Source organism: Camelus ferus, chromosome 29 (genome assembly GCF_009834535.1).
Source record: "Camelus ferus isolate YT-003-E chromosome 29, BCGSAC_Cfer_1.0, whole genome shotgun sequence".
Taxonomy (NCBI): domain Eukaryota; kingdom Metazoa; phylum Chordata; class Mammalia; order Artiodactyla; family Camelidae; genus Camelus; species Camelus ferus.
The window spans coordinates 19,995,353-20,020,378 of NC_045724.1; the positions used below are offsets into that span (position 1 = coordinate 19,995,353).

The 25,026-nt window shown below is 42.3% G+C and overlaps 1 protein-coding gene and 1 long non-coding RNA gene across 2 annotated transcripts in view; both read left to right on the forward strand.

Annotated features, from left to right (window-relative positions):
* The window catches only part of LOC102508530 (cytochrome P450 7B1), a 152,687-nt gene that overhangs the window by 2,523 nt on the left and 125,138 nt on the right, over positions 1 to 25,026 (forward strand). The gene's annotated exons all lie outside the window — the stretch shown is intronic.
* LOC116660516 lies at positions 16,631 to 24,942 on the forward strand. The gene is made up of 4 exons (XR_004316089.1): positions 16,631 to 16,641; positions 24,434 to 24,443; positions 24,813 to 24,815; positions 24,849 to 24,942. It is a non-coding gene; the product is annotated as an uncharacterized LOC116660516 (long non-coding RNA).

A 25,026-nucleotide genomic window follows, 5' to 3' on the forward strand; every position in this document is an offset into this window, starting at 1 on the left:
AATGTTAGTAAGGTTTGGAGGGTGTTTGGTCCTTTTATTCATTTAGACAGTGTTCATGGTTTTGTCAGTATTTAGACGTGATTATAGATTGATCTTGTTTTTGACTTTATCCAGAATAGTCATGGAGTGGCTTTCTGTGATCACTTAATAAAATATGTGATTAAGAATGGCTTAATGTTTGTGCAACTGTTTATGTTCAGCAGAAGAGCAAAGTGTGGTAGCTATTGTTGATTGAAAAAAATGCACAACCTACAAGTTGTGAGCTATGTTTCATTCATTTGGGGACCTTACTGAGGACTACATAGCCCGGGAGACAGCCGCTCAGATGTCTCCGAGACACTGTTCCAAAGATGTAAGGGAGGAACCAGGCTATATGGGAGTTTTTGCTGGAAAACAAAAATGTAGTTAACATCAAAAGATTGCTGCTGATCACAAAAACCAGACATCTCAAGTTAATGATTTCAGGCTTTTCCATAAATGGGTAGATGCAAGAGTCTGTGCTCATTGAAATTATTTCTTTGATAATGCGTCTTCACTGTCTAGTGCCAGTATCCTGTTTTTCCCCATCCTGAATTCCTCTCAGGACACACCACACCGTCAGGGGTGGCTGCAGTGGCTGACGGCTGGGCAGCATTCCTTGTTTACCGAATCGGCAAACATCATTTCTTGTCCACACTTGGAGTGCCAAGCGAGCAGCTCAGTGTCAGCATTGCTTTTATCTTTCTTAAAAATGGAAAAGGCTGCAAGGATACGTCTCAGACATTCTGGACGGCTAAATTTATATACAATGAAATGTGCAGATTTTAGGTGTACCGTTGAGTTAGTTTTCATAAATGTACACACCTGTGTAACTGTCACTCCAATCAAGATATAGAACACTTTCATCACCCCGGAAAGTTTTCCCACACACCGTTCTCATAAGGCCCTACCCCTAGGCTCTGATTTAGTTTTGCCTGTTCTTGAACTTCATGTAAATGGGATTATGCAATATCTACTTTTGTGCATGGCTTCTTTCTGTCCACAGAAAGATTCTGAGATTCACCCATGTTGTTGCATATATCAATAATTCATTTATTCTATTTCACTGCGGAGTAGTTTGCATTCTCTCTGTATATAATCTGTGATATATATATATAAAGTATATATAGTACTTTTATTATGTGTGTGTATGTGTATGTATATACCACAATTTGGTCATCTATTGTTCTGTTGATGGACACTTAGTTATTTCCAGTTTGGGACTATTGCTAATAAAGCTTATGTAAACATTCTTTTACAGAACTTTTTGTGGACATACACTTAGCTTTTCCTTGAGTTACAATCTTGAAACCTATGAGAGGGTTGATGAATCATAGGGTCTATTGCTAATAAAGCTTATGTAAACATTCTTTTACAGAACTTTTTGTGGACATATACTTAGCTTTTCCTTGAGTTACAATCTTGAAACCTATGAGAGGGTTGATGAATCATAGGGTAAAGTCTTATATTCACAACTATTTTGGAAAATTACCATTATTTCTGTCATCCTTGTCAAAATTCTCCCAGTCTCTGCCCATTGCCCAATTCCAAAGCGACTTCTCATTTTTAGGTATTTGTTACAGCAGCATGTCACTTCCCGGGTACCAAAATCTGTGTGAGTTTCCTATTGCTGCTATAATAAATTACCCTCAGATTTAGTGGTGTGAAACAGCACAGACTGACTCTTTGAGGTCTGGAGATCAGAGTGTTACTGAGCTAAAACAGTAACTGGAGGCTTTAGGAGAGAACCTACATTGTGGGAACACAACTGACCTTGCACTGGCTGAGAAAAGCCTTCCACTAGAGAAAGACCTCAAAGATTGTGCCCAGGAGAGACACGTCACCACATGGCATTTTCTGGGCGACATCAGAGAGGATCACCTCCTCAGCAGGAGAATCAAAGGGTCCGCAGTTCTGTGACCACTGACCAGTCGGAGTAATCTGAGTCATCTTCCTTAGTGGAAAATGGAAGTAACAGCTACCACACAAGGTAGATATGAGAAAGGTGAAGGCGTGTTTATGAAATGTGAGGTTACTTGGAAGACAGCTGGCTTGCATAGTCAGGTCTCCTTGGTACTTTCCAGAGACCCCTTTCTCCTAGTCGCTGTTTAGGGAGGAAAAAAAAAAGTGGGATGGGTTTCTTTACCTCTTTCATCCCTCACACATATCCCCACACCCCCAAAAGGCTGTAATTGGTGAGAAATAAGATTTAAATGTTTTTGAGATAAATCTTAGTCAAGTAAAAATTCAATTAGTGCTTTTTTATTGAGTTGCAAGATGTCAAGGTTATGTAGATAACGAGTTGTTTTGAAATGTTTGTTTGTTGACATCACTCTGTCACACAAGTCAGTTATTCCCTCTTTCTAATTATTTACTCGCGAAAAAGACCCCCGTAGCTCTCGACCCCTCACATTGTTACACTCCTGCATCAACGAGAACTAGATTGCCATCATTAGAGGATGTTTTTCTTGTTTCTTCTCCTTTTCTTGTAACAAAATGTAGGAAAAGGTTGTGGGCAGCTGAGAGCAAAGTCATTTTCTGCTCAAGAGTATGCTGACTTCAACAGGTGGGTCTCTCTGTTCTTACACAGGAGGTGCTGGCTCTCTAGGCACATTTGTGGCTCTTGGTTCAGTGACTAATCAGGGACTGCATGGTGCTGCCCTGACCCTTACTAAGCTGTAAAGTTTGGTTTGGTCTTGTTGCCATTTGAGACATTTGGGGCTGCATCACTATTTTATTTTGTAACTTAAAAAAAAAAGGTCCCAGAGATGGAGATGGAGAGTATTCCTACTGTGTAATGAGAGGAACACGTAAGTTCTGAAAAGCACATACTTTGCTGTCTATTTGTGTGACATCCAATGTAGGTATTTGCTGGGTCTTGGGAAGTTCGGAACTGCCAGCTGGGCCAACACTGAGGATTGGTTAATGCTGTAATCACGATGTGCTGATAAATACTGGTATGCTTAACTGAGTTATGTGGGACCACTTATGTATGTAAAAGCATCCACGGATCAGTTTTTCCAATAATGGAACTTTGTCATAGAAGGTCTTGTCTGAGACAAAGAGCGTGGCTGGGAAGACAGAATGGACCTGGGTCCAAAATCCAGTTCCAGCCCACTGTGATGTTGACTTTTGAGAGGCAGGGAAGGGAAGATGGAAATGATTGATTTTAGCCTAAGGAGACCCATTTTGGGCTACTGGTTTACAGAACCGAGCAATAGTAAATTAGCATTGTTTAAAGCCACAGATCGGTGGTGCTTTGTTATGGTGGCCATAGAAAGCTAACCCGGTAGGCGTGTCCCTCATGCTCTTTGCATGAAACTGTGCTGCCTCTTGCAAGAAGGTTCGGAGAGCCTGGGACCTGGGTGACTTTGCTGGTTGCCCCTGAGGACCTAGATTGAAAGTAAACATTTTTAAATTCTCAAAACCTTCATCACTATTCTAATGCATAAGCATTTGAGGATTTTTGGTCTCCACCGCCACAGATTCCTGGGGGCTATTCATTGATGCCTCTCTTCCTTATCCATCAATTTACAAGTAAGATTTGAATGCTTGTTATGTAACTTTGTAACTCCGTGAATCTTTGAAATCTTTTTGAAAATATGACGGAGGCCACAGGTATTGAGACCTGGATGCGACTGGGTCGGATTTTTAATTTCCCAAACTTGGTACCTACCTCCTTACTGCTGCGCACGGCCTGGAGGAGATGGCTGAGGGTGACTGTGAGGAGGTGAAGAGATCTGAGGGGAGGGGACGCTGTACTTGAGTGATGTCCCCAAAATTGAGGAGTGCAGAGAGAACCGTCAGCTGCAAAGAAAAGATTAACGGCTTCATGTAGAAGGATATTTTTGTACTTTATCCAAAGTAAAATCCTATTGAAACTACTTCAGGTTACTGTTCTGTGAAAGGCAAAGGACAAAATTACAGAAAGCTACTTTGCTGAATAAGAGAAGGTGACATCTATTATATCATGCATTTTTATAGCTGAAGTGCTCGTTTTTATGGCTTTGGCATTTTTTTTCAACACAGAAGTATTCGGGATGGGATCACTTTTTGTCTCTAGGAAGGTGGAAAGGATTAATTAAGTCTGTAATTGCTTAATGCAAAAATTAATAGAAATTTTAATAAAAGTGCAACCATCACAGAATTTAAATCCATTGTCATGTCTCCTCGTAACTTTATCCTAAATAGCTGGTAATAATGAAGAAGAAACTTCAGAAGTTTTACTTTAGTCTTAGCACCTGACACAGTGCCTGGCAGTGGGTAGGTCCTCAGTGAATATTTGCTGCAAGGATGAAGGATGAATGAACAAGTGAACAGTTTGGTGCAGTAATTGTTATCTGTTCACAGTATGAATACTTTAGAGGAGTAGATATTGATATGAGACTGTATAAACTGCATACACAAATGATAAATCAAATGTCATGCAGATCAATTTTTCTGCCACTTTAATTGCAAAGTGAAGATTTCATAAGCAAGTGCTTACCTATCATGAATATTTATAAATGGAGCACATATTGGCGGAGTGATTATTCTCCACTGTAAACCTGACTGAAAACATAGCAGTTGGAGTGCAGTCAATTCCTAAAATTCCTGCTTCTGAAAATTCAAAGTTTAAAAATACGTATTGTTAGCTTTCAGGTCTAGGTTCTGGATTTATATAACTGTGCTTTTGATTCCCCTCCTGGGCGTAGGTGGACCGTGTACTTTATTTAACGAATCAGAGCTCCTTTGTGAAAAGGCTGAGTCTGGTTGTGGTTAATCACATCGACTCACAAACATTTTGATCCTTAGTGCCTTTAGCACAAAGGATGGTGGGATGATGGCTCATAAATATTACCAGGTTTTCTGTTTGAAAATCACCACTGCCCTGGTGAAAGCATTGCTGTGTGTTAGCTGTACCTGAGAACTGTGACCCCCCCAACCACTTTATCCCAAAAGACAGGTGGCTTGTTGCTTTTGGTCATGTCCGTGTATTTTGGCAGTGTTGTACCTTTGGGACGGGATGTGAAGGGATTAGCCACTTTGGATGGTAGACAGTCACCTGATGGATAAGTTCAGCCACTCCGATATTGTTGACTTTTTAATCTGTTTTTGCGTGTTGAGAATGTAGCACTGTTAGAGCAGGCAGGTAGCTAGAAATGAGCAGAGAAAGGGGGACGGGGGCCCAATGGCAGGAAGCCACACATCTTGTGAACAACAGGGGTCCTTAGGCAGATCAAGAAAAGCAGGAACCTCCAGACTGATAAATAACTGTGCATTTTCTGTTGACAAGTGTCCTGGAGGCCGACAAAGAAAGATGGGACAAGACGGGAATCTCCACCATCTGAATGTAACCTTTTGCTCATTATATCCAACTTCCTAATGAAGACTAAATAAGGACAAAAATCCCTCCTCCCCTTGGGAAGATGGAGCAGGGATAAACATCAGGAAAGAAGACCCCAAGCCCCTCCCCACCGATGAATATTCTGCCCACTCATTTTTACACCCATAGAACCAGCTTGCCAAGGTAACTCAGGGCAGCTACCCACCTGAGTCTGCCTGCTCTCCCCCTGAGGGCGTACTGTCCATCACTTAATAAATCCTCGCTTTGCTTTCTTGACCTCCATATCTCGTTTCTGAATTCTTTGATGAGAAAATAACCTGCTCTCTGACAACAGCATTACAGAACAGTTTTTGACTTGTTGTAACGATGGCAGTGGACAGTTCTGAGCACTTCCTGTGTACCTACGAGACACCGAGGCGAGACTATAGCTGTTATTAGACTGAATTGATTGAATCCTCCCTCACAATAACTTCCCTCACTTTATAGAGGTAAAAAGTTGTCTCATTTTAATAACGCTCCCTAAGTCATACAGCTAGAATTATAGTGCAGTTAAGGTTCAAATGCACAGTGCTTGACTTGACGTCCAACCATTTAACACTGTTTTTTTTCTTCTTTTTTTCTTATGCTTTGTGAGTTTTCTTGCAATATTGTGCTAACATATGCACCTACCCTTGACTAAAAATGAAATTATGAAGGTCTGATACAACTTTTAAGCATTTTTAGTAGTTACTTAACTAAGATATGAATATGTACATCTGGATTTTAAAAGAAGATGTTAAGTCTCAAAAGAGCAGGCAATAATAGTCTGCAATCTCCTTCTGACACTAGGTTGCGGGGAAGTTACATTTGTTGGACAGTGTGAGAAAACACCTCTTTTTCCTGATTCCATTTACTGGCTTTTGCACCACATATTCGCTTAGCAGAGGTTTTGAGGTTCACTGTGTGCCCGGACTGCCCTTTGTTTAGATACAGTGGAGAACAGACAGGTAATGCAGGACTCTGTGTGTCTGTCTGTCTGTCTGTCTGTCTCTCTGACATACACAAAACTACATATGCCTGATGAACACACTTCGATGAATTTGGAGATAAGTGTACATCAGCAAGACCATCATCACCACAACCTGTTCCATAAACACATCCATCACCTGCAAAAGTTCTCTCCCACCCTGTGATTATGATTATTTTTATTATTAAGAATACTTAACATAATGTCTACCCTTTTAGCAAAGTTTTAAGTGTGTAATAGAGTAAAAACTACAGGCACCATGGTGGGCAGTAGATCTCTGGGACTTACGCATCTGCTGTAGCTGAAACTCTGCCCGCTTTGACTGACACTGTCTGTTTTCCCCTCCCCTCAGCCCCTGCGGACCACCATTATTCTCTCTTCTTCTGCGAGTGTAACTCTTGGAGGTTACTCATATAAGTGATACGATGTAGCATTTGTCTTCCTGTGTCTGGCTTATTTTACCTACTATAATTTCTTCTAGGTTCATTCATGTTGTCACAAATGGCAGACTTTCCTTCTCAAGGCTGAATAATATTCTATTGCATGTATAAAACACATTTTCTTTATCCATTTGTTCATTGATGGACATTTAGGTTGCTTCCATGTCTTGGACTATTGTCAATAACATGGGAATGCAGATACCTCTTTCAGATTCTTATTTCAATTTGGGGAGATACATACCCAGGAGTGGACTTGTTGGATCATATGGTAGCTCTATTTTTAATTTTTTGAGGGACTTCCATACTGTTTTTTATAGTGGCTGCACCAATTTACATCTTTACTAGCAGTGTACAAGGGTTCCCTTTTTCTCTTTTCTCCACATTCTTGCCAACACTTAGCTTTTTTTTGACAATAGTGTTCCTAACAGGTAAAAGATGATATCTCATTGTGGTTTTGATTTGCGTTTCTCTGATGCTTAGGGATGCTGAGCACTTTTTCATATACCTGTTGGACATTTGTATGTCTTCTTTGGCAGAATGTCTATTCATTTCCTTTGCCCATTTTTTAACCAGGTCATTTGTTGGTTTTCGTTTGTTTATTTGTTTACTATTGAATTGTTGAGTTCCCTATACATTATGAATGTTAATGCTTTATCAATAGATGATTTGCAAATATTTTCTCCTATTCTGTAGGGTGCTTTTTCATTTTATCAATTGTTGGGCAGAAGACTTTTAGTTTGTAGTCCCATTTGTCTATTTTTACTTTTGTCTGTGCTTTTGGTGTCATATCCAAGAAATCATTGTCAGGAAGCTTTTCCTGTTGTCTTTGAGGGGCCACTACCTCTTGACACAAAGAATAATGAGCAGGCTAAGTGTCACTCTTCATCCTTCTGAAGACTTGTAAAATCCAATTCAAGATCACTGTTTCCAAAAGAAAAACCATGTTGAAGCAACGTGCAATCAAAGGAGAAGGAGATTTTCACCCTCTGGGAATCGATTAAAGACAGTTTAGTGAGGTTCCCATTTTAACAACCCTTCCTCAGTGGATTTTGCAAGCTGTTCCCGTGTTACTGCTGCAGTTACTGTTGCACTTAGAGACGCAGCATTAAATATTGTGTGGAAAAGTGTTACAGACAGTTCAAATATTACTCGGTGTAGCAAAGTGTAGGGGCTCCTGATACATCTCTTGAATGCTTTCAGGTTTGTAGGGAACGTTTACTCCTGCGTTGGATTTTGGAAGACCTTTTTCACACGGACAAAGAATCTCAGTAGTTTGCAGAATGTGTAACTTTGCCCTTCTTTCTTTGCGGGCATACATGCAACTTCTTTCACTATGCATGCAGTGTATGTGTGTGTGAATATATAAATGTATAAATATATGTGTGTATATATGTGTATATATTTCAAACTAGTTCTACCCTTTTTGCTTGTCAGTGTGTTATACCATATGGTACAGAGCATCATGCCAAAAGATAAAAATATTCCTAGAACATATGAAATCACCAGTCAACTGAAGAAGGGTAAAGACTTTTGACCACAGCGTTTGTGATTCTGATGCTTTTGTGGGCAGTAGTACATGGCTTAATACCCCAATTCTAAAAACAGGACAGATTTCGAAGTTAAAATGGCTCTTCCGTTTTAAGGGAAGGAATCCAAAACTGAAGTCTTTAAAATTTTTATTTTTCTAAAGGAATTGATTCAAATAAGTGTTTTCTTTCTATGTTGAAATTCTCCATATGTATTTACGGAACTTTCCCCTCTTCACTCTCTCGAGTTACCACGCAGGGAGGCACTGGGGACGGAATACACACCACTGGGGGGTGGAGGCTCTTGGTTGTGGACAACACGGCCACTACACAGGTTTTTCCTGACTTGTTCGGTGGGTGGGATGTTTCAGCCAAAAAAGGAAGGTCCAGAAAAATCAAATCCTCCAGTATCCCTAGGGACCCTGGAATGAACTCCTAACAACAGTGTGACTTAAGGCTGTTTACTGCCCAGCAGTCACAGTGAGGGCCTGCAGGTGGCCTGCGATCTGCCTTATTGTGCTATTTAGATTTTACTCATTTTAGGTCTCAAGTAGACGCGGGTTCCTTTGTGCCACCTTGGATATTGTTGTCAACTAATTAATTAAGCAAAAATGGGGGGAAGAAACTGCAGCAGTTAATTTCCCAGCCAAAGATTGAGTATATAGATATATTTTTTTACTAGAGAGATAAACTACCACTTAAAATAGAGGTAGTGCCATTGCCGTGAAATTACCGGGTAACAGTTCTGTAAATAGTACTCATGTTACTTGACAAAGACCCAGTCTTAACTTTCCATCTCTTTCCTGATTATGATTCTTCTTCTTTTGTATTGAATGAGCTCTTCTCATTGTCTTTTTTTTTTTTTTTTAACAGAATGGTCCCACCCAGCTTTGGTTTTTACAGGGTGGATTTATAATAGAATAGTCTTGCTAGACTGCAGTGTGGCCCTTCCTCGTTTTATCATTTATGCTTGCACCCTGCAGTACTGCAGTTGACTTCTTAGGCAGTGGTTGCCTTACCTTGAGGCAAAGGTAGATCTCAAAAATGTTGCAGCAAAAGGCTTGTTCCTGACATATTTGTTTATTTCCTTTGTGCCTGTGCTTTTTCCTGTGTTCAGTGGAGTTCACCTTCAGAACAGTTTCTTTAGTCTCAAGTATGAGTTAATGAAATGGAGTCAGTAGGTAAAAATGTTCTGAGTTACACTGCATTGGAAGATACGTGAAAATTGCCTTCCACTTTACAGGCAGCTGTAATGTTTTTAAAAGGCTAGTCTTTCCTTTTTTAGAAGCCAAAATGACTGATTCTTGTCAGTTTTCTCAGTCTGCTTTAGTGGGACTAAGATAACTCAGTCCCTGTTTGAAACTCTTGCTTTTGCACTCTTTTAAGACAGCCGTATTTGAGAAGGAATGCTGGCCAAATAGAACCAGAAGCTGAAATCATGTCTGCTTTTGGACTTTAAAAAGTCCAAATTGCTACTGTCCTATAAAAAAGAACTCATAACAAAAGAGTCCCAGGCACTGTGTTTCTATGAAGTAGAAACTGTGTTTTAGGATGACTCAGATTTGAAGGACATCTCATTACCTGTGTAACAAATTTAGGATAATCCTAGGTTTACTGAATCAGTTAACATTGATCATTCTTTATTTGTCAACAACTTTGAACAATGATCATTTTAAAACTGTGTGTATGATATGCATAGATTTAATTTTCAAATCTACCCCCTCCCTTAGAACTGATTATTACCAATAAGTGGAAAAACAAGGAAGAAACAGGAAGGGGCCTTGCTTCTGTCTGTCACAGGATGACTTTAGACAATGCGAACTTTGGCTACAGCCAGAGCATCCTTTCCGCTGGGTCTCTGAAGCCTTGACAGGTCAAGTTAAGAAGAATCCAGAGCAGTGAGATCTTTCCTTTTCCAGCTGCTGTTTCCAAGCTCTTATTAGGATGGTGCAGCTGCAGCCAGGTCAAGAAAATAACTTAGCTTGTGCATTTTTACTAAAAGAGAACACTGTGATGATGACATGTATGAAATCAGCAGTGAAGGAACTCCCACAGAACGGGAGATGATATGATAACACTTCTCACTAACTCTCTCTGAGCCTCAGTTTTCTCTTCTATAAATGAGGAAGTCAGACTAGATAATCACTAAGGAAATGATATAATTCTACCAGGACATTGCCATTTTCAAATGAACCCCCCAAGCCACATGTATTTCAGGATACGGAATGTACTGGTTTTCAAACATGGCATGTCTCTTTCCGACTCCTTCACCATACCCTTCCTCCTGCCCATTTAGTCTCAGTGTGAAAGCTCCATCGCTGGAGACTTTCCAGCTCTTTCCCAGGCAGAGTTCACTGTCTCTTCCCTCAGCCTCTCCTAGCACCTTAGAATTCATATCACTGTATGGTACAATTATCCATCAATGTGCATCGCTATCCAGTCAGTGTGTCAGCAACTAATATGAGAATCGGAGTCTGCTTTTCATTCATCTCTGTGTCCTCAGCGCCTGGAAAAGAATATCTGATGCACTGTGGATAGTCAATAAGTAATACGTTCTTAATTTAAAAATAGAAGTCTCCTTAGAATCAGTACTCATAATGTGGAAAAAAAGCTTCTGATAATTTTCTTTGTAGTCATAATTGATTCACAGAATGCTGAGAAACCTGACATACACAGCTGACTATAAAGAGCATGACCCGTGGTTCCACCTGAGTCAGAGCTGTGCCAGTTACTGGGAATTCTCCTTAGATCACTTTTAAACTATAGGAGTAGTTTCAGGGCCCCACATAGAAGGATCTCAAGACCCTGAATCCCAGAGTAGGTTCAGGACCATGAAAAACATTTCATTCCTGAAGACTAAGGGCAACACTGTTTCTAAGAATTAGAGCAAAGAGTTTTTTGAATGGGATTGGATAAGGACATTTGGAAATCGAAGCGTCCCCTGAACTCAGATCAGAGACAAGAAGGCCATTTCAGGAAACACATTGGAGGACACTCTTGGTACAAAATTAAAGGGAGTGAGGCATTTGACCATTTCCTTTGGTCAGAATACTTCAGGCAGCAATATGGGAGAATTGTTACTATCCACAGAGTTGAAAGTCAGTTTCTGTCCTCCAGGAACCCCAAATCTATAGAAATATATAAATAACCGAGCAATTCCGTTACACAGTATGATAGATAATCAGGAGAGAAATAAGCCACTGAAAAACAAGTGTTGATGGTGGGGCTGGGTTAGAGAAGTTCTCAGAAGCAGAAGCTGCTGGACTTGGTATTGGATTACATGTGACTGGAAGGAAGGAGCGGAGGAAGGTGTCAGGGTGAGTCTTAGGTTTCTGGCCTGAGTGACTGTAACTGGGCCACCTGATAAGATGGAGACTGTTGAGGAGGAGCAGGTGTGGGGCTGAGGGGTACGCCCACCTTGTTGGACATACTGAGTGTGCAGTGTCTGTGGGACGCCTCGCTGTAGTGTTATCTTTGACAGTTGTATGCATGGACATTATTTTTTTTTTTTCAATTCTGCTTTCATAATGTTTGCTGGTAGAAGGGACGGAGTGATGGGGAGTTAGTGGAAATAAATTTGGGGTAACTGCCCGCTCGGGACAATTCTCCCAGATGTCACATCGTCACCAACAACTCATGTGACACATAAACGTTATTTGCTGTCCTTTTACAAGATGTGTCTTCTAGGCCAAAGGAGTTGTCTGGAGGGTAGGTATGTGACCTAAGTCTTTCACTTGAATTTTTCAAGCTGCAGTTGAGAGGGAAGACTCCATTCATGTACAGTCCTGGAGTTGTAAAGCTGTGAACCTGGAAATGGCCAGCAGGTGTCTGACCCATCTTGAGGGAAGCAGGTCTACACTAGGAGGAAATTTAACTGAGTAACAGGAAACAGAGAGGATAGCTGAAGAGCATCCTCATTCATCTATTCAACAAATATTCTCGAGTGTCAAGTATGTGCTAAGCATTGTTTCTGATACTTGAAAAATACCAGTGAACAAAACAGACACACAAAAAATCTGCATACGGAGCTCAGACATTAAATAACAGAACACAGTAAATAAGTATATTGTACAGTATGTTAGGAGCAAGAGCTGTGGAAAAAATAGAGCAGAATAAGAGGGATCTGGAAGTGGGAGTGATTCTAATTTTACGTAGGATCATAAGGTCAGCTATCGCTGAGGAAGTCATAGTTGAGCAAAGAATTAAAGGAAGGAGGAAACTTTATATCAGTGGAAGGAACGGAAGGAACTTTCCAGTCAGAGGGAACAACCAGTGCAGGATGGGAAGGAGGCACGTGCCTGCGTTTCTGCGGAATAGCACGCAGGTCAGCGCTGTGGGAGGGAAGTGAGGGACGCAGGGTGTTGTTGAAAATGCTGCTGACAGGTTAAGTAAGATGAGGACCAAGAGGTGACTCTTGAATGTATCAAAATAGAAATTGCTGTTGCTCTCAACAGGAGAAGTTTCCATACAGTGGTAGAATTGAAAACATGTTCGGAGGAGGCTTAGTGGAAAATGAGAGGAGTGAAATTGAAGGCAGTGACTACAGATAAAACTTCACAAAGTTTTGTTGGCGAGGGAGTCAGAGAGATGGGACAGTAGCTGGTGGGGGACATTCAATTAAGGGCAAGTATGGTTTTTTTAAAACTTAGATATACAGAAGAGAAATCACAGCATGTTTGAATGCAAATGGAAATGATCCTATAGAAAGAGAAAATGATGACATAGACCAGAAAGGTGAGAATTCCCGGAGCGAATTCCTTGTGTTAATGAGAGGGATAGCTCTAGAGAAGCAGAACCAAAAAGATGTGTGCATGTATGTGATATATAATATATATTCCGTAGAATACACACTATGTATTATATTATACATTATAATATATTCCTATATATTATAAAGAGTTTGCATACATGATTATGGAGGCTACAAAGTTCAAAATTTGTAAGGTGAGCCATCATGCTGAAGACCCAGGAAAGAGCCAGTGTTGAAGGTCAAGTTCACAAGCCTTCTGCTGCTCATTCTTGTTCTGTTAGGCCTTTCACTGATTGGATAAGGCTGGCCAACATGATGGAGGGCAGTCTGCTTTACTGAGAGTAAAGCATTTCAATGTAAATCCACCCATTTCAATGTTAATCTCGTCCAAACACACCCTCGTAGAAACATCCAGAATAGTGTTTGACCACATATCTGGGCGCCACAGCCCAGCCGAGCTGACACCTAGAATGAACCGTTCCAGGCAGGTGCAGGAGGAGGGTTGGGTTAGCCAGGGACACGGATGGCTCCTTCACAGATGAAGGAGGAAGCAGTGCGCAGGCGTGTGAAGCTGATGGTGGGCGTTGGTGGTGCTGAGTCTGCGACGGTTCCCTTCAGATTCCTGCAGTTCTCTGGGAAGGTAGGAGCAGCGTCCCCTGATGAGAGTGAACGTGGGGGACTAGGTGTTAGGGGTTTGAGGAACAGAGGGAAGGGAAGGTGGGAATTAATTGTGCAGGAGCGTGGGGGAGTGAATGGAGTAGGGAAGTGTGGCCTGACTGCTGACAGAATTCAGGGCCCCCTGGGCTTTGGGGGCATTAACTGAAGGTGAGACCTATCAACAGGATGGTGTATTTCGCTCTGGCCAGGTTCACTGCACGGCTGAGTGTGGAGAAGGCAGAGCTGGACACCAGCAGGGTGACGGTTTTGCCCCGGGCCCCCCCCACCCCAGTGGGAGGGAGAAGGCAGTTGAAGGAGTAAGCCAGGAGTGACTGCGATGCTTGGCCATGGAATTTGATCTGGGAGACAGGCAAGAGAGGACGTCACGTGGGAGAGGGACTCAGAAAATAGAGGAGTAGAAGGTGCATGTTCTGAGGGCCCCACCTGGGGCCAGGTTCACTCCTGACTTTAGATGTGTGAGCACGTTCGCCTTTGAGCCAAAGTAGGTTGGGATTCTGTCACCTGAAGCTGAAAACGTCCTGCCAGTTGGGCAGGAAATGTCAGGAAAAGAAGGAAAGGACCTAACTGACAAAACTTCTATCCACCAGACACTTGGTTCTTAGCTCTTACAGTGTACAGAATGATCAGAATTAAAGTGTATCAATTTTTAAAAAATAATGCTTAGATCCCACCCCTGAGATTCTGCTTCATTTGGTGAGAACTGAGGACACTGTTTCCAAACTCCTCCTACAATCCAATGTCCAACCTGTGCTGGGAATGATAGTTCTAAATCCTCTCAGCTAAGGTCTTTAGTGACAGCCTTGAATTATTTAGATGCTGCAAATTAATCTTTGAATTAAATGATCAGTTAATTTTTGGATTGTGTCTGCGAGCTGCCGGGAGATGGATGGGGCGAGGAAAAGGTGTGCCGGTTTCCCCTGGGTACGTTTCACAGCTCTAGCGTCCGGCTGCATAGGAAGCCGAGGGGGCCGGCCGTGGGCTGTGGGTTCATCCACGGGACGTGTGTGACCCCAGAGAGCCGGGCAGCGTGCAGACAGAGGTGTGGCTGCCCCTCCCAGGAGCCCACCGGGGGGTTTTATTTGGGTTACTGTTTGCTTAATGTTTACTGTGAGGAGTATATTGGTTTTGGATTTATGGTTTAGTAGTTTTATTCTTTATGGTAGTTGAACACTTTATTGCAAATTAAGGCTCCCTAAATAATTGGTGTGTAAAGTTTGCCCTTTTAATAGGCATTTCTAGCAGGGCAGTAGACTATGTTAGGAAGGGCTGTGGTCTGCATGTCAGCAGGGCTGTGCCTGAGTTCTGTTCCCATCCCTTCTCAGCTCTGAAATTCAGGGCAAGTTTCTCACCTTCTTTGTGGCTTTGGGTCCCCATCTGAGAAATGAGGGGGCTGGTACTGGGGCTCTAAGATCCATTTCAGCCTTCTATGACTTAAGTCATAATTTTATTTTTTTCCCAAATTATTTTTTGAGATACACCGGTGCTTTATTATTATTATTACTACTATTACTATTATTAGTTTTATGCCCCTGTTGGTCTCAGCTCTCGTTTGTCACCACTCCTTACTGAAGTGTTGCATGGTGCCCGGGGTGGAAACAGGAATGGGCTTGGTGACAGTCGGCTTTCCAACATGGCCTTGAGGGATGCGTTGTGGTGAAAAGTGAGGGCGCTGTTCACAATGTCATTGGGATTGCCAAACAATAAGGGTGAGGTAGAGAAGAGTGGGAGGAACACTGGTTCTTGCTGGACTTCAGAAAGGAAAGAGGGAGCACTGATTCCCTGTTGTTCTGGGAAGACTTCAGGAAAGAGCTGGGGACGGATCCAGTGTTTGCAGGATGAGCTGGATCTCAGTCTTCAAGGAGAAGAGGACTTTTCCACGTGCGCCTGGCTGGGGTGGTGGAATGAAAGTGGAGGCCTGGGGCCAAGATGTGGAGGTGGGGAAGCGAGAATTGTATTTGGGGGATGGAGGGAGCGGATCTGTTTGCCTCAGAGGAGCAGAAGGAAGGACTGGAAATGCAGAAAGTACAAACTGCATACCTGCAGTTGACACCACAGTGAAATGTAGTGGACTGGAGCACGTTCAAGTATTAATATTTAAATCTTTTTATAAAACGTTGAACAATTAAAATGTAATGGGGAATGGAGACTTAGCAGGGGTTAAAATAACCTATAGAAAATTGGAATAAAAAGTGGCGTTTGCCTATCCCTTGGAGGGCGAGCCGAGGGTAGAGTGAAGATAGTTTGATTCTTCACTCTATTTTCATATACTTCATAAACTTTTAATCTAACAGAGAGATACCCTAGATGTGCTTGGGTGCCAAGGGGTCTGTCGTACCTCCTCTTTCACAATCTTCCAACTCTCATTGAATCTTTCCATTGTCTCAAGGTATAAAAACCTCCTTGGTGAAGGGAAACAAGTGAAGATGCAAAACGTTTGTGTTTGTCAGACTGCTTTAATCAAGGCACTCTGCCACCCCCACCCATGCATTTCGTTAAGGAATTCGACTCCAATTTTACCGTTTAAGCTTAATAATGTATTAAAATATGTAGTGCATTTAATTTGTTTTGCTCAGTTGAGTGCTGCTAATGATTTTAATAATTTAATGATAGTTTAACCCAGAAGAACATGTTTAATGGAGTATGATGGTCATGAGCGTTAAAAACAATATTTTAAATGTTAATACACATAACATGTTTTTTGCAGAGAAGGATAGTGGGGTGATGCACGAGAAAAACTGGTGAGTCATTAATAATCCTGTGCAACTAATCACATGTAGTTTGCAGTTTGTTTTGGAAAATACACCAGAAATTAGAACCACTCAAAGGTAAGCGATTCTTCTGTTGAGGAATTTGGTTTGATTTGGTTTGATTTTTCAAATGGTCAAGTCAGACATGTGGTTATGCCTAAAATCAAACAAATCTTTGAATTCAAGCATTGCCATCTACCGTTTATATAGTCTTAGGTAAGTTACTTAACTTCTCTGGGCGTCAGTTTTCTCCTAAGTCAATTAGGGATAATAAGACGTGTCATAGTGTTGACCTGAGGAGTAAGTAAGATAGTGATGCTGAATGCTTAGTACACTTTCAGATGCACAGAAGACTCTCTCAGTCAATGGCCTCTCTCTCGACCTCTCATTATACATCGGTAACTCAGGCTGATTGTAGATCAGTCATTAATTTAAATATTGTTTTAAAAAGTAACCTCACTGTGGAGGTTCCTTAAAAAACTAAAAATAGACCTATGATCCAGCAATCCCACTCCTGTGCATTTATCTGGAGAGAACTATAATTCGAAAAGACACCTGCACCCCAAGATTCATAGCAGGACTGTTTACCACAGCCAAGGCATGGAAACCACCTAAATGTCCATCCACAGATGACTGGATAAAGAAGGTCTGGCATATACATACAATACAGTATTACTCGGCCATAAAAAAACAATGAAAAAATGCCATTTGCAGCAACATGGATGGACCTAGAGATTATCATATTGAGTGAAGTAAGTCAGACAGACAAATATCATATAGTATCACTTATATGTGTAATCTAAAAATAATCATACAAATTCTATTTACAGACCCAAAACAGACTGATGGACATAGAAAACAAACTAAAAAGGGAAAGGGCAAGGAGGGATAAATTAGGGTTGGGGATTAACAGACACACATTACTATATATAAAATAGATAAACAGCAAGAATCTACTGTATACCACAGGGAACTATATTCAATTTCTTATAGTAACATATAATGGAAAATAATCTGAAAAGAAAAAAATATGTATATAAAAAAAGAATTAAATCTGCACAACTGATTTTAAAAAGGAACCTCACTTGGAAAATGATCACAGAAAAAGGTGAATAAATTAGTTTTTAAAAAATAAACAAAATATTGGAAATACACGAGAAGACTAAATTATAACATAATTTCTCCCTTAAATATAAATAATACCTTTAGGTCCCCTCCTCTATTTTAGATTATTGTTCATTTCTATCTATCTACCTGCTTGGCTATCTGCCTTTTGGCTTATTAATGTAAGAAATGCCTGAAAAGCATTTATTATTCACTAATAATTATAATAATGAATAGCAAAATGGAGAGGGAAGATGTTTTGGAGGAAAGAATGTTGTGGAGTCTCGGTTAATTTTGGTTCATAAGACTGATACCTACAACAGTTATCTGAAAGCTGTTTGGAAGGATTTGAACAGTTACATGAGTAATGGTCGCCAAAGCTCGTTTCCTCTCAAAAAGGATATGCACTATTAAAGTATATTCCTTTCATACTGTGCAAATTTGTGCTGTAGTAAACAGTTGGTAGCCCTTATCATTGCGTTATCTAGCCAAGGTTTCAAATGCACTATGAAAACTTAATGAAGTAATGTGTTTTCTTACCTATTTATGCTATCTTCTCAAACTAATGCCACATAGGTATGGGTAACTCATTGTCTTAATTTCCTTGCATGTAAATTATTTTCAGTGTTACAGAAATTCTAGAAATTTGGGGGGCTAATTGTTTGGTTAATATAAGTAAAATTAACCATTAAACCTGTAACTGAAGAGGAGTCAGAAGAGAAAATCAGTATAATCACTTATGAACAGGTAAGTTTATTCTCATAGCATTCCAAAAATAATTTTAATATATCCCCAAGTGACCCTTTCCAGGCTTATGTAGCTTTACAAATCATTATTTCAATGAGATAAAACTGCAACTATAATATTCTTATTGATGTGCTAAAAAATCTACTGTAGTAGGTTTTTGAGTTGTAATTAGTATAACACCGTACGGTGTGACTCTCCCCATAAGCTGAATGTATATGCTCTGCGCTATCATTTACAACAGCTTTTGCAAACTAAAGAAATTTTCACATTTGGAAATTTGGAAAGCAGTTCAGAATCTCAACTTTGGAACATGCCTGTCTTTCTCATTTCCTGCCTCCCTCATCAGCCCTGCATGTCTCTTCACCCTGGAATATGCATAGGAACGAATGGGCTGAAGGCAGCACTGTATAGTTCACACAAGGTCTTGTTAAGAAGGTGGGACTGCATCTTCCACCATATGGAGTGCGGAAATTTTGGGGAACAAACCAAAATGGTAATCCGAAGGCTTATTTAGGAAACATAACTTGTGTGACTAGAAATAGACCAACTCCTAAATATATTCTGGTTTATGTGCATTCGGGGAGAAACCACATGTCGCTAAGTAGGGTTTTAGGAGGTTCACAAAGGGCAGCCATATTTTCTACCTGAAAATGTGTCCACCAGTCCAGGGACTGATTATAATCTTTTCTGGTTTGATCATTTCAAGTCTTTTCTACCCTAGTGACAAATCTGTGCATATATATATATATATACAAATTTTTAAAAATATTGCCCCTTTGAGGACATGAGTGTTCATTTTAAGATGATTTTGATTATGAATTGTGACTTTAGAAATCTCATTTCTACATTTTAATTTTTGAAATTATCTTATAAAATAGTCTCTGAAATATTGGTCCTCTCTTGGGCTTAAACAGCTGAAAATAAAGTTGTTAGGCTATTGAAATTTTTATATTTTTTCCCCAAATAATCCATGTTTCCTGTGATACGCAGCTGTGATAAGGTGGGTTCAAATCTCTAGACTTTGAGTATCCTTCTCATTCATTAGCTGCTTCATCTTAAAGCAAATGACTTAACCACTCTGAGCTTCAATGTCCTTGTTCATAAAATAAAGATTCCTGTATTTCATGATCTCTCAGACTTATTCCAGGTCTGAATTTCCACTTTCGTCAAAGTCTGATATCCCCTGCTCTTATTATAGTCTGATCATTTTCCATATTTTTTCTTCTAAACCATTTCCCTGTCAGCTTCATTGTTTGCTGGGTCTTATAATTTGACGCATGGTTATTCTTTGTTGCTGGCTGTTCCTTTGATTGTTTCTGGGGCATTTCTTGTGCAGTTAATAGATAAAAGGGACCCCATTGGAGTTTATTTTTGTAAAAATGATCTGAGAAGTATAGATATTTAGAGATCTAAGTGATGATAAACAGCATCAAGCCCATCCATTAAAAAGAAGAAAAGTGATGGCAGAACTGTTCAGGGCCTTGATTTGGGTTTAGAGGGAGGACCTATGAACTCAGTAATCAGCAGATTGATGACCCCTCACATTTCTTCATGTATCCCCTCTTCTGGCTGTGTCATCACCACTAGTGTTTCTACTCGGATGTAATTGCTGGGTGTGGCACTTAAGAATACATCTTTGATTCTGGTGAGCCATGGCAGTTCCAGATTTCTGTAGTCAGGGCTCCAGTTCCTCCTTCCATCACTGGGTTCAGAGCTGACCAGGCTGAGAAGGCCACCCTAAGTCTTATTTCGCTTCCTCCACCTTCCTCTTCCCACCGAGCATCAGGGCCCCCACGATGCTTGGCGAGCTCCTTGGTCAGCATTTATTCCTCATCAGGCCCTGTGCTGGGCTTGTCTTCCTGTAGATGGCAGTCAGGATTGCCTAATGCCCCAGCTGGGAGGCAGGGTAGTGTGATAGGAAGAGCAGGGACTGAGGGTTCTGCCTGTAATCAGTTAGATGGCATCGATCTCTCAGTCTCACTGTTTTAAAATGTGGATTTTCTCATTTTTTAGGTATGGTGAGGAATACCACACCATAGAGGGCCACTCAGGAAAGCACCAGGGTTGGTCAGGAGGCAGAGGGAGCAAGGAAAAACACGGGGAAGAGGTTTTGTTGGGGTTTATATAGATGATTATATCCGTTTCACAGATGGAAAGTGCAGAGGTGGGGTTTACTGGCCAAGCTTACACAACGAGTCACTGCATGTGCACATCCCCTGCTCATTGCATTTTAAAATAAAAGGGAGAACAGAATTACATGTATTAAGCATCTTGTATGTGTCAAGTACATTCTTAGGCACTTCAGCGTATTCTATTATTAAATGTCAAATACATAAAAATGTTTAATAACGTTAAGTATTCTTAGTAACACTGTGGAAAGAAATGATTATGCTCATCTTATAGATGAGAAAAATGAAATTCACCAAAGTTAGGAAAGTCGTTTCGAGGCTGCACAGCCAGTAAGAGGCAGAGCTGAGATCTGAACTGGCTGGGTCTGTTGGACCCAAGGTAGCAAATGAATTTTAAATCAAGCATTAGCTTCGGTTAGTTGATGGAGGCGACCTGAAGCAGTGCAGAGACGGATTCTGAGGCTGTGTCTCGGTTCCTTGAGAAGGAGTGTCACGCTTAGTTAGTGACCTTTGTCCCTGGAGTGGGGGGGGGCGAGAACAACACCCGGCCATCTCCTTCTCATCCTGGAAGTAAACTCTCTTCCACGGTCCCTTCTACTGCATAAACCTATTACTCTAGGAAACCAAGGGACTGGGTAGTGTCAGCATGAAAGCAGAGCCTGACACAGAGGCCACATGCAGGTACTTTGTGAAGAATGTGACCCCAGGGAGCAGAAGCAAAGGATGGGGGAGCGAAGGGAGCCGATACGAGGGTGCCTTGTGGAGGTGGCCACCACTTGTACTCAGTTTCACGGGACCTCCTGAGAAGTGTCATGAAATGTGCCTGAGGCCTGTCCGTGTGCAAGGGTCACAGGGGCAGGAAGCATTTTTGCCTAGACCCCTACGCCTTATTGGACCAGGGCAGCTCTGCAGGTGTTAACGCCTCCATCCTGGGGGGTTCAGGGGTGTCCTCTGCTGTCATCAAGGAAGCTCAGGGGTGGGCAGCAGGGATGGGCAGCGTCTCTTGTTGATGAACTGCTGAGATGCCCCGGGGTGAAGCTGGTGAGGCTGTGCTGACCTTGGTCGGCTCGTAGTGGCCTGCGTGAGGGGCGGGCTGAGAGGATCTTGAGATGGTGTCCAAAAGGATACTGACCATTGTTGATTTCCATGACTCCAGTAGGCCTGGGGAGCCTCCAGGACTCTTGTGAAAGACTATATTTACTCCAGAAAAGTACTAATAGCACGTAGTCTTAAGTACTTCCTGAACTTTCCCTCTCCCCATCCTTTTCTGACTGATAGAAAGTTAGGCTTATAAATATCCACCTATTTGTAAGACAACAAGTGTGTTGGGCGTTAGTAATTTTATTTTGTTGGGTCTCTATCAGGTGCCAGCCTCTGTGCTAGACTCCGTAAGCCCATGATCTCACTCAGTCTGAACCAGAGTATTGTGAAGTAGGTATTAATCCCTCGAGTTGCACAGGAGGAAACTGAGGCTCGGAGCCGAGCTGAATTGCCGAAGTAAGGCCACTTCTGCAGAGCTGAAATTCAGACCTGCCTCCAGCTGATTCCTGAGCCCGTGTTCATTTTGCTCTGAGGGTTGTCTGATGGCCAAACGCAGGAAGGTTTTGGCTCTCGTTTGACCAGTGCCCGGGCTCTCACTCTGGGACTCTACCAAATGAACTCACTTCTGGGACTCAGGTCTGTTAGCATCTTCCAAGTGAGTCAACTGGGGACCTGGCCGGTCTCCACCATAAATACCGGAAATCCCCACTGTGGCTCTGACTCACAGATGCCTTTCTGAGCCCATGAATCTTTAAACCGTCTGGGTAAGCACACACCCAAGTTGAAAGTTCCTAGAAGCTGCACTTTTTTTTTTTTTCCCAGAAGTGCTGGAAGGACACTTTTTCTCAAGTACTCAAAAACATAAAATTAAACAGCATGCCAACAGTCACAAAGAAAAGCAGGATCCACCTCTCTGCATCTCCGTTTTCCCATTTGTGAAATAAGGATGTGGATTTCATGGCCTCTAAGGTCGCTTCCAAGAGAGAGTCGATGAGGCTGAGGCTACACCGAAGGAGAGGCCGAGAAGCTGGAGGGCAGGGGCGGGGCTGCAGAAGTGGTGTTTCCCCAGGATTCAGCGCAGAGTAAACCCTGAGCCCCAGATGACAGAGAATGTAGAACGGACAGGACACCTTCCTGCCTTGATGGTTCATCCCAGCAGCTGTCAGTTCTGCTTCTGAAATAAACCTTGTGCTTAAAAACTGGTTGGACATTTAATTGTGCCTTCGGGTGAGGGACCTCAAGTCAGTGTCTTTTCTTCCCCGAGTATATTTGCATGTTGAGATTTATACCTGATTTCGAAATTAAAGAAATTTCATCCTTCAGCCAATTTCATTTTTGAAGGACAGGACTCTTCTAAGGCGCCAAAATCATCCCTTGGACATAAGACCCAAATCGCCCATTTGGTTCACATCCTATACCAGGAAAGAGTGCTTTTCATTAAGGACAAGAGGGAAAAAAATGAGGAGGAGGAGTGAAGAGTCCGATATAAGAGGATCACAGGCAGTGCCGGCAGCCAGACACCCTGTCTGTGGTTGCAGCTGCAAACCCACCAGGTTCAGAGCACGTAGCAGGGGCACGTGGTGGGACTGCTTAGAGCAGGAGCTGGCCTGCGGCCCAAGTCCAGCCTAGCCCCCAGGCCTCTTTTTGTGCAGGGTGTGAGCTCGGAGGGGTGTTTACAGGTGAATATTTGCTACGGATTTGGTGACTGAGAACACTAACTTTTTAAACTCCAATTAAGTGAAATTTTAATCCCACAAAAAAGAATCCATTCCTTTCGCTAGTTGGCTTGTATTATAACAACAGCAAAAGAACAAAAATTGTACTAAATCATTATTATTATTATACTTTAGACTTTATCAGTGAGAAATATTTGGAAGTTTTGTCTGACTCTTAGTATATAAATACCTACATGATAAGCTGATTTTGCCTCTTGGCCCACAAAGGTTAAAATATTTACTGTCTGTCTCTTTAAAGAAAATGTTTGCCAGTCTCTCATTAACAACAACAAAAAAAGGAATCATACAATGGGAAGATTAGTGGGGATATGGGAGAGGATAAAAGGAAAAGAGAGCAACGTGAAGTGGTGTCACACATGACGTGGGAGAAGTAGAATGTTCTTTCGCTAATCACGTGAAGCACTTACATGGAATCTTTAAGGACTGGTCAGTTTCCCCTTTCCCAGCGAAAAATTCTCTTCTGTGTTGAAACACATACAGGGTGTGTGGGTGTGCACACACACACACACACACACACAGACACACGGACACGCCTGCAGTTGGCCTGCTACCAGGGAAATGTGATTGTGAGCCCAAATCCCAGCTCTGCCCTGAACTCACCATGTGATTTGCTGAATTATCTCCTCCTCTCGCCTCATCACCCTTCCCTAAAGTTGCCAGTGGAACTTGTAATCACTGAGGCTAGTGGGTTTTCCTACTTCTCAGTCCCCTTAAAGTCTCATCTCTGGTCTCCGGGATGCTTCCCTCACTCCTCTTCTGCTCTGAATCCTCTGCGTAAACATGGGCCTTGTGCGAGATTCGGTGCTCAGCCCTCTGCCCACTCTCCTGACACTTGCCCTGAAGATCTTATTCCTTCTGGAATCTGATCATGTCACTCCTTTCATCACCTTGACACAGGTCAGACGACCATCCGCGCATCCAGGCATTAACCCCTGCACCCGCGTCCCTCCAGCCCTGCCGGAGGCAGGCTTCTTGCCCTGCTTTGGCTGAAACCTCCGCCTCTGACTCCGGGCCTCGCTCCGTCTGGCCGCTTCATCTGCCCACGTCCTCAGTCTGCTCTCTCCTCTCACCTTCGCTGACTTCTGGTCCTTCAAGGCCCGTCTGCCTTGACCCCTGCCTGTTAAATAGGTGATGCTAAGCATTTCAACATTGCTTTAAAGTGAACAGGCCAGACTGTTTTTTGAGCACTCCCGATGTCTGTCAGGGCAGTCACACCTCCGGGGCTAAGGCCAACACTGAGACCTCGTGCAGATCTTAAACATTCAATTGATCAGTGTCACATGTCAAGTCTGAGCAAATATTCCAACACTGAGACTCTCCCAGCACCACCAGAGAGCTCCTGCGCACTTCCTGGACAGGCTTTTTATCACTCAGGCCTTGCATGTCACTCCCCTGCTGCAGATTCTGCGTGGCTTCCTGTTTTTCTCGAAGAGAGCGCACATCCTAGCTGGAGCAGTAGGGCCCTCACAGAAGCCTCCTCCCATCCTCTCCCCCCACCCCCCACCAGCCCCGCTGTGCATGGGCACCAGACTCACTGGCCTCTTTGTTCCTCCACTGTGCCAAGCTGGTTTCTCTTGCACCCTTGCTCTTTGTGCTGGAGCTCGGCCCTTACATTCTTATGACAAGTTCAGCCCTGTCACCCAAAGCACAGCTCAAATGTCAAATGCCATCTCCTTGGAAAGGCCTTTCCTTGCCACCCCATCTAAAGTGATCCTGTCACCCCATCAAATGAACCCACTGTGTTTCCTTTAGGGACTCATCACAGTGTGACTCCTTCT